The sequence below is a fragment of the Rhodamnia argentea genome, chromosome 1 (assembly GCF_020921035.1).
Source record: "Rhodamnia argentea isolate NSW1041297 chromosome 1, ASM2092103v1, whole genome shotgun sequence".
Taxonomy (NCBI): domain Eukaryota; kingdom Viridiplantae; phylum Streptophyta; class Magnoliopsida; order Myrtales; family Myrtaceae; genus Rhodamnia; species Rhodamnia argentea.
The window spans coordinates 3,207,911-3,218,991 of record NC_063150.1 but is presented as its reverse complement, the minus strand read 5'-3'; positions in this window follow the sequence as shown (position 1 = coordinate 3,218,991).

The following is an 11,081-nucleotide window of genomic DNA, read 5'->3' as shown; positions in this document are numbered from 1 at the left end:
GAATTGCTTTGGTCTTCTTTCTCATTCTCTGTCCGAAAGCAAGTATAGAAAATAGACGAGCAAACCTTAACATTTGAATAATCAACCGTGCTTTCATTTAACAACTTGAACTTTTAGAGCACGTACAAATTTTTACGGACTATCAAACCTTTGAGCAATTGGCATCAACAAGAAATCCCCGAAACAGAAAATCGAGGACAAGAGAGAATAACTAGGTGAGGATTGTGCCCACGCAATATCTAATTGGTACTCATAGCAGCCTATACATGCAGCAAGTGAACGACCCAAAGGAACTATGTACGAACTATGTCGTCGATATAAACAGCAAGATTATTGTTTGATTGGACTGAGATGAAGAAACAGTGAGTGATCAAAAAACGACATAAAAGAACACGTGATTGAGCAAGAGGAGCGGGGAAACTCTCACACCAAGGACAGATTGAATTGTTCAAATTGTACAACTGCACTAAAACTTTTCTTCAATAACTCAAACTTCGTCCTTTGGATAACATGCTATCACCCTGCCTGATTGACGCAATGAAAAGGGAGGGAAAAGTATACTAGAAGTGTCATAACTTGTGTATGGCGTTTACTTGAGTGCCATAACTTTCAAAACGTTTACTTAAGTGCCATAACTTTTAAAAATCGTTCACTTGAGTATTACGTCGGAGCAAAATCGTTCACTTGAGTGCTACAGTAACTTTTCCGGCGTGTCACGTCATCTTTCCGGCGTTTACAGTAATTTTTCCGGCGTGCTACAATAAATTTTTCGGCTTCTACAGTAACTTTCCCGACTACTACATCGGTTTTTCCGACAGTCACGTCAACATGGCACTCAAATGAACGATTTTTAAAAGTTGTGGTACTTAAGTGAACGTTTTGAAAGTTATGGCACTCAAGTGAACGCCGTACAAAAGTTATGGCACTTTTAGTGTACTTTTCCCGAAAAGGGATAAACGCAGGTCGTAACTCGCAATATCACACCCGATGTGGCACTCGAAAGCACAGAAAGAAATATCTCGATAGTCCGAACTTCTAACTCAATGTGTTTTGGATATAAATGTTACACATTAAGAGCCGACTGGGATCTAAAAGAAGACATGATAAGAAATCAAGTCAAATCAAAAGAAGAAACTGGAGAAGAGCATATAGCCATTTATATTGAAATTCCTAAACAGAAAATTCAAATTCAAAAACCACTAGTCAGAAGTAAAGTAGGAAAATCTTCAAAATTATGTGTAATCTAATCTAGTCTAAATTGTGGAAATGTCCTAAGATAATCCCTCAAATCAGAAAATAAAGAAACAAAGCATCAAACGTAAAACAAAATTGTCTGATTCTCAAAATGAGCCGAGAAGAAGTCAAAAGGTGAAGGAAACGAAATAATTTGTTTCTAATTTTGTAACTGTCCTAGTTGAAGAAGATATGGAAAATGTTGCCAATAAATTCCCTATGTTACTTGGATGAAGATCCAACAGGTTCAGTAAGGCAATGGCATATAGAAATGCATTATTTTGGAAAGAAGCAATAAATGATGAAATGGATTTAATTATTACTAACAATACACGGACATTAGTTGACTTGCCTCCTAGATCAAAATCAATCGGTTGTCAATGGGTATTTAGAAGAAAAAATAACCCCGATGGTACGTTACAAACCTTTAAAGCAAGTTTGGCGGCAAATGATTATAAGAAAAAAAGAAAAGAAAAGACTATTTTGATACATATGACCAGGTTGCTCGAATAACATTCATTAGAGTTTTGTTAGCTTTGGGATCAATAATTGCATGTTAATTAAATGGATTATAAATAGCTTTTCTAAATGGTCAATTAGAAGATGAGGTGTATATGGAATAACCAAAAACTTTTATTCTGCTTGGAGATGAGACTAAGGTTTGCAAGTTAAACAAATCATTATATGGTTTTAAGTAAGCACCGAAATAATGGTAAGAAAAATTTGACGAAAGTGCAATATGATTTTTTGGATAATTTTATCTATTTGTTTTTAACTCAATAGCAACAATAGTGGGGATAAAAAATGCTTAATGAATAGTAACCATCATCACGCATCAAAGTCTAACAGACTACAAACTATCGTTTGCATCTTCAGCAATCAAATTTTCTCAAACAGAATATTGTCAAGTTCGACTGGTGCCATGGTGCAAATTGGTGATCATGATGGAAGATCGTTCTTCTGGTCCAACCACAGACGACTGTTGCGCAGACTGGCTTGGTCAGTCCTCCAGTGTGTAGTTGCCTATGTATGGGGCAACAATAGGTTTGTCCTCTTATTTTTAAGTAGTGCAAATTGGTGCATTTCGCTTTAAAAAATGTTTTGGTGTCCTTTCTGTTTGCTCTTCTTGCATCCATATAATGACAATACATCATCTTAATGAAAAATATAAAATGGATAAGCACCTTAACATTTAGGGATAATTGCACTGAAAATCCTAAAATTTATCAAATTGTGAATCAAGTCCTTCCATTAACTTCGTCCAGTTCGGTTAACAGAAAATATTGACATTATTATTATTATTATTATTATTATTATTATTATTATCTCTCTTACGTGATACTAACGTGGCTAAAACATTAAAGATAAGGCTAAAACGACGTTATTTTGGTCCAAGAATGGTATTTAGTCGGAATATCCTTTAAATTACACAAAACAAAAACAAACTGAATTTAACACAAAAAAGGGAAGAACGAAAAATGGCGAGGTCGTCGCCGCCCTACCACGGTTGGCCCGGAATCAACAAGGGTTGCCGGGCTCGCGCGAGTAGCCGTTGGCCCTAGCCAACAACAGACCCTTGCCTAAATCATTGACTAATTACTTCGGGCAATATAAGTGATTATCTTTAGGAAAGTGTTTTTCAAATTATTTGTTTTTCGCGAAACAAATAGAGCTTTAAAGTAATTGGTAGTAGGGGTGTGCAACATGATCGGGTTTATCCCGAACTTGGATCGGCCCACCCGAAAAATAGGGTCGGGAATCGATTCCTATTCAAATAGGTCCAGGAACCGGTTCCAATTTTTGGGAACCGGTTGAAATCGTCCTGGTTCCCAATTCTAGGTGAAGACCCACCGGGACATGTTTTAGAACCAATTTTTAGTTACTTAAAAAAAAGAAAGAAAAGAAACCCTAGTGTCCAGTCCAATGTTGCTTGCCCTTTAGTTGCCTTATGGCCCTCACCTCCTCTCAGTCCAGCGTCGCTTGCCCTTTGAGTTTTTCCGGTGCTGGTTCATGTGTGCTTAATGTGGTGTCTTCTAGCATGTTACTTGAACCCTACAATTTCAATTTTTTTTAATGGGTACTACGAAAATTGAAGTACGATTGGAAGAATTGTACTTTGTTAATTCAGCGTTCTGAAGGGTTATTGTTGCTTTTGGCGGATTGTAACTTTTATTTTTCATATCGGGGTTTGTTGTGTTTGGCAGATCATATTGTTATATAATATTATATTTTGGATTGTTACTTTTGGTGGATTGTAATTTTTATTGCTCATTTCATCGATACTTGTATTATTTTGATGAAAAAAAAGGAAAATAGGTTCTCGGGTAGACTTTGAAACCGGACCGAAAAATAGGGTTGGTTTCAAAACAGGTTCTAAGACAAACAAGGTCCGTTCTCAATTTCAAAAATTGGGAATCGGTTATAAGAGGGTCAATTTCGGGGTTTAGATCTAAACCCGGTCCATGCTCGCCCCTAATTGGTAGTGGTTATATGCACTTCACTTCCATCAAATATGTGAGCTAATCTCATTGATTCTCTAGGACTTGTTCCTAAGATACCACTTATCAAGATGATATTAGCATTTGGAGTTGTAAAATTTGGAAAAATTTGCATTCAATTGTAAAAGGCGCAAAAGATTACAGGAGAAACTAGCAATAATTGTAATTATTTTTTAGGATAAGTGCACTAGAAATTCTAAATTTTGTCGCGAAATATTGACAGGTACGATTTAGTTGTCAACTTTCGCAGCATGTTTTAAGTCTTCTAATGCTCTTATCCCTTATTTTTATAAACAGCATTATTCCTTCTTTAGTACTAAAAATGCTAATATAAATTAATAGCTTGAATGGGATTTCATAAATGAAAGAACTGATATTTAGATCCTCGTCCAAACTTACTTCACGAAAACTAGGTTAGCTTGATAACTGACAAATTTTCCCCTTTATCACTATCCCTTTGCACCAAGTCGAATTCCAGCCTTGCAATTCTTATCTTTTAGAGAGTGATCTATTTATTTGAAGGAAATCCTTGGACGCACATAATTCCATGCCGTAGGTTCGGATTCACACACAACCGTTGGTTGACGTAGACCACATGCGTCATATCATCTTTCATGATTGTGCATATATCTCCTTTGTTTATGCATATTCTTGACTAATTATAATTGACATCATAATATCTTATTCTCTTAAAAAGAGCAAAGTTAAAGTTAAAGCTAAAGTTATAATTGTCATTTTATAAAGCCTCTATATTAGTACTAATAAATTCTTGGAGAGAGAGAGAGAGAGAGAGAGTAAAGTTAAAGTTAAAGCACCATGTCCTATAGTCAGAAAAAGAGCCGATGCAAAATTAAAGCACCCAAGTAGTTATCAAACTCAGATCCATTTGGGATATCGCTCACAAGAAATCTTAGGGCTGCTGAAGACTTTTGACCGAAATCTTGTCTACAAAAGAAGTAATTTTGGCATGATCACTTGAGCCTTGAGGATGATCACGATTTAGTTTAGGTAAAGATTATGTTGCGAAACCTCTCGGGTCGACATAGTTGTTTGAGGCGTTCGGGAGATTTCGAGCTCCGGAGCTGGAGATCGCCCATCCAACTGTATATAAACTGCTCCGAATCAAGGCTTTTCGCATAATGTAGAGGAACACACATGAAACAGCAAAGAAATACTTAAGATCGGTACTTAAATTTATCATATGCAGCATACAAAAAGACAGTATCATATTAGTTTATAAACCTATTTCTTGTAAACCCTTTTTTAGGTTTTTACTTTCCACCATTCCTTCCTTCCAACCATGGATCTAACCGAGGGGTTACAATTTAAGGACGTCATCCATATGTAATTGCTAATTTTTATACAATTAAAGTGAATGGTGTTCATATATGTAACCTTCCAATTGAGAGCAAGGAAAACCATGCTTCTCGTCGTATATTCTTCATGGACGTTAGCAACATTGAGATATCTACTTAATTTTACATATCTCTCGGGATTATTATGCATATATTTCTTCCGATAGCAATGATTTCACCGAGTCCAATGTCCAGTGTTGTTTTCATAGATAAACAAGTTTTCACGGGACAGTTACGGGAGTCCTTTAGGATAATTTTCTTATGTTAGAGATATTTGATAATCTTATCGATTTTATATATCTCTTAATATCACACGTATATATCCATTTTGATTTTGCGTGTTTTGATTGATTTAGTACCTTAGATGGTGATTTCATGAAGCTTATGAATAGACTGACGTAATTTTCATTATAATATGCATCAAAATATACAAGAATTCATCGATTCCTCTCTTTCGCCAGCAAAAAAACCCGACGGGATGCATCCTTTGTGTGACGGACCTCAAGCCTGCTTTCGGCAAGATAAGAAAGGTATCAAAACCGCTAACCAAGAACAAAAACTCTTCAAAGCAAGAAGTCTCACGACCAAGTGTCTTAGGATTAACCTAACAGTCAACGGCGACCGATCCCATGATCGTGCCGACAACCAGCGACTCACGCCAAACATCATCGTACGGACGATGATTCCAACCATCTGTGATCATCGAACACGAAGCATCTCCCCGTAACTCTTCCTCAAAAACACCAAGAACAGCAGAAGACGACAACGTTGAACGTGGAAGTTTCTTATGGTGCGTAGCGAGACCAAAGCTTTGGACAAATCTAGACTCCGTCGAACTTGGCGGACCACAAATGTCTCCATCTCCATCTCAATCTCAATCTCAACTCGTCATTCTCTCTCAGCGTTTTGGTAAAAGATCACAGACACCAGATCGTTCCAGCCATCGGTCTTTGAGTCCAAAGTTCAAATATTGTTCGAGAAAATTGTCCAAAAAGCCCTCAACTTATTATAAAGCGCCATATCCAATCATAAACCTTTTGATCAATTGAAAAAACTTCAAGAGATTGAGGACTATATTGATGCAACCGAAAAGTCTATGATTATATTAGCAAATTACGAAAACGTTTATGATTAAACAGGTACAATTGAAAGGTTCGGGATTGAATTGATCGTCGTGTAATATGACCAGGACTTTTCGTGCAATTATCTAGATTTGGTTCACACGTGGCGCGGCTAAGCTGCCTCCGATTCTCGTAACAGCACAGTACGGAGTTGGGTGGCAACACTTTGGGGTCAGATCAGATCAGATCAGATCAAGCCCTCTGATTCCAAATGCATTATGAATATCCGGAGATAAAAGTTGGAACCCAAAAATGGGGAGAGACGAAGCTGCTAGGAAACTTCCTCTTGGGTGTCTTTTGCCGCTGATTTATGTCCGTATGGGACTGGAAATCCCTGGCCATCTCATCCCCCTGGGGCTACGTCCTCACTCGTAAAAGCTATATCGAAAGGAAAAGTGTTCGGATGGCAATGATATGTGTCGACTACATTGATCCCCGGTGCTATTTTGGGCATGTAACACACGAATTTGGATGTGATGAACCTAGGGAAGTCTTGAATGCGACTGGTGCACATGCATCCAACGGAGAAGAACCCATGCATACACTTTAAAAAATTGGGAAACAGTGTTCAGAAAGTTATCAACTTATTACATTTTTACCAATTCGATCCTAAGTCTTTTAATTGTCGCCGACGCAGACATGGGCCATCATACTTGACACGGCCGGCTTTAGCGTCGACAAATTTTAATGATATCTTGATATTCTTTCGAACGTTTATCGGTTTTTCTTTTATTTTCCTTTGTTCTAACCCTCGCTGGCCGTGACCTGGCGAGGGTCGTGGCTCTTGCCTGGTCTTGTCCAGATCTAGGAGAGGCCATCGCACCCATGAGCGAGGCAGCCACAGGAGAGATGGCCTTGCCTAGATATGGGCGACTCTCGCAGGGCACAATAAGGGAAAAAAAGAAAAACAAAAGAAAAATTCAAAATTCAAAAAAAAAAAAGAACTATATTTTTTTTTATGTAAGTTAAAGTATTATTAAAATTTATCTACGTCAACGGTAGTTATGCCGTGTAGAACAAACGATGTCCACGTCAGCGATTTTTGGTAAAAAAAAAAATTGGCTGGATGAACTCAATTAGCAAAATGTCAAAATGTTTAAAATTCAATTAGTAAAATTAAAACTTTTATGATCGAATGAGCAAAAGTACAATAAATTTAGAACTTTCTGAACGGTTTTTCTCGGGTTGAGGAGGCTAAAGAAGTTAGAAGGACCCCAGTAATTATGAACAGTAATCCGACATGGAAATTAAAGGTGATTGTTGATGGTAGTTAGCTTAGTTCAGCGCTGCTTCACAAAAGCCAATCACCTGTACCGTGTGGAAAGCGTTCTCTTTTCTGGACCATTGGATATTTGGGTTCCCATAAGATCAAGGGGTAGGATGGATCCGATCCATATGGACGCAGACAAATGTTTCTCTATGAAAAGGGTTATAAAATGGGCGGATCGGGCCGAATTTGGATGGGTCAAAAATGGGTCTCACCCAAATTAACCCATTTTTAACTAATACAACTTTAGCGATCCATACCCGGCCCAACCGAACTTCAACTCTTAAAATTTTTTTCCCCTTTAAAATGAAAAATAGCATATTAAAAAAAAAAACACTATCCAATTGAAAATAAATTGAATTTGAGAATTAACCAATAAGAAATTACTCAAAAAATTGGGGATCAAACCAGTAGAACTAATCTCCTGCTATTTGTCCGGGTGCGAGAGATTTGTTCTAATTTAGCAGAACAGGACAGGCCCGGAAAGATATATGCAGCATAAATTCCCATTCCCGTAAGCACTAAAGAGCTAAAAAAAATACTCCAATCGGAATCACGATCTGTAACATGAAGAGGCAAAATGAGGAAACTGTCACTTGTGACAATAAATGTCACGGTCATCCTCTACGTTCCCAAACCCTAACCTAGTGTCTGCTACCCGAGAGCGGAGGTTCTGAACTTGGAAATTGTCGTCTCTTGCCCCGCCCGACTCTGCCGACATCGCCGGCAATCCGGCACCTCCCCGCCTCCAAGCTCGAGGGCGACACCCAATAGGACCCGCCGGCCGCCGGCTAAAAATTGTAAGGTAATGTTTCTTTGGGCCTCAAAAGCCCAACTCATACCACATGGAGAGAGAGAGGGGAGGGGGTGTATGTCACAGTAAAAGACCAAAGTAACTTTTTTTTATTAAATGAGTCGAGAGCGAGTTCTTTCCGGATGCGAAGACCCGCCATAACACGTCATTAGTTTAGTTATGCTTCAGTAGATCAATTCCAACCCATCTTTTAAATCTTAGGCCGGCCCATATATTGCCAAATTCAGTAAAATATGAGTTAAAATATACGTCAATGACCCATTTTGTCACCTCTAATCGTGTTTTGCGCCCATCGTTGTCCTCAGGAGCCAATGCGAATTTCCCAATTCGCTGGTCTTTCTCGTCAGCTCAAGTCATGGCCTGGACAATTGGGCTCTGAAATGAATGGGTCAAATCAAAGCCCATTTTTCGGCCCAATTCTATTCCTCACCCGAAAATCAGCCCCAACAATGGGCCATAAGGCCGAACAGCCCACCATATCAATCTCCTACCATACATATTCATAATCTCGCGGTTCGACTAATTTCCACAGATGCACGGTGCATCACGCCACTCGCACGCATCAAACAAAGGGTTCGCCTCTCTGACCTCGAGACTTGCGCACCTTCAGATCAGGCGCTTAACCACTCAGCCGATTTCCTTGAGAGTGAGTGTCCGCCCTAAATCCATACAAAAAACCTTAAAAGATTGTTTCAACATGAATCGAACCGGAATGAAAAGAGTACAAGAGTCAGCAAGTCTGCGATTCACATGAATCTCGGGATTGAATAAGATCAAAAGCACCGGAAATATTAACCATATTCAAAGAACGAACTCTAAATTTATCGAGCACTAATATATCAAATAAGGTGTATTGACACCTAAATTTTGGCTATCTTTTTTTTAGTCATTAAGTAGGGACTAACCTTAATCCTAAGAAAAATAATTAAATTATTTTCATGCATTGCATTTGTACTTATCAGTAATGGTCCACTATCATGAAGGATTTCTTTGAGTGACATTCTGAGCCAAATGTGATCTTTTAGGGCGTGGACATCTTCTATATATACAAAAAAAAAAATTATATCTCAAGGGATGGAAAAAGCATGAATCAAGGAGAAGGTGGGCAGAGGCAAATCTTGGAGGAGAATTCGGTAAACAAAAAAACAATAATATATCTTCACGTGCCCGCAAAAGCAATAACAGGAAGATCTGATTTCTTCCTTAGGAACTCGAGCCTTCTCGCCTATGAAAGGGGGAACAATCTGATTTTCGCAAACAATTTCTCCCCAAAAAACATAGCAACCCACTAACCGTTTGGAAGAGAGGCACAGGGACGATTGCCTATACAGAGGACTCATCACAAACGAAGAAAAGGTGGGGACTGGAGAGTATTGTTGTGCAGAGAGAGGGAGGGAGGGGTCTTCGTTCAGGAGAGAAAAAGGGGAGAGCTTCGTCCAGTGAAGTCCATCATTTGAGAGCATTCGTGATGAAAATTGGCTCTAAAAGATGAGAAAAACACGTGAGTTCCACTCTCGACGACGGCCGAACCAGGACTGAAGCGAGTTCCACTCTTGACAACGAAGCTGCTATCCAGACGTGCACGAGTGAGTCTCCTTACGTTGGTGTCCTTACCCGCAGTTCTGCTGTTCTTGTTTCACTAAAGCCCTTCTGGTGTGGTATCCAACTTGAGAAGAAAGCGATCCTACCATCATCAGGAAAAGTGAAATCCTTCGGTGGTTATTTTTTGTCGTCTTTTTGCTTGGTCAACAGAGTCTAAAATTTATGTTCTTTGGTTAATTAACTACAAAGTCTACCATGTCGACTAATTGAATCTTGAGATGGGATTCGGAGAAGCCTTGGAGTGGGGTGCAGTTGTAGGGCATGCAGTGAAATACCCTCACCGGATGACCACCATGAGCGTCATCGCAGACGTTTGAGCCTTCGGTCTCTCGCGCGAGTCAACTCTCACCATCGCCACACGTGAGCCCCCATATATCACGTCCAAAGGGTCCTAGGTCGAGCTGCAATTTTTGTGCAAGTCAAAAAAAGAAAAGCAATCTTTGAAAGACAAGGTACATCCTCCATCTCGAAATTTGATTAATTTGAGGATATTTTTTTTGCATATTCCGAATATTGCATATCCTGGAGCATATTTTGCAACTGTCAATGCATTTATTGTGTTATCTTGCATAAACACAGGTGGATTAGGAAAATTTTCTTTTCCTATCAATCGTTAACCGTAAGATTATGGATTAAAAATTGGGTTCAGATATCGCGGAATATTTTCAAAAATCGGTTGAGATATCCACTTGATTTGATTGGCATAATATCTTTAGAATGAATATTCTCTTGATATTTAAATTTCTAAAAGATATTGAATTGTATTTTAGATGAAAATTGCATTAAAGTCATGTAGATATTCTCACATATTATTAATTTTAGAATGAGTGAACTTTGATTTGCATTCTAGATAGAATCAGCATATTTGTGTAGATTTTCACGTCTAAAATGATTTATCTTTAATATGTTGGGGATTAGGCAAACTTAAACCCTAAAATATGTAAGATAATTATCTTTAGGCATATTTTTATTTAGGATCATTCATTAATCCGAAAATACAAAAAAATAAAATAAGCTTTATATGTCATTTGCATGCTAGGTTTCGAATACGTAGAATTTGCATGTTGCATGTTTCGGTCTTTACGTCATGCGGTCCATTATTTAATTAGATCATAACATCATTTGTACATTAGTTTCATTTAATTGCACGTCATCTAGGTTTGTCATGTAGTTAATTAAATTAATTTCATA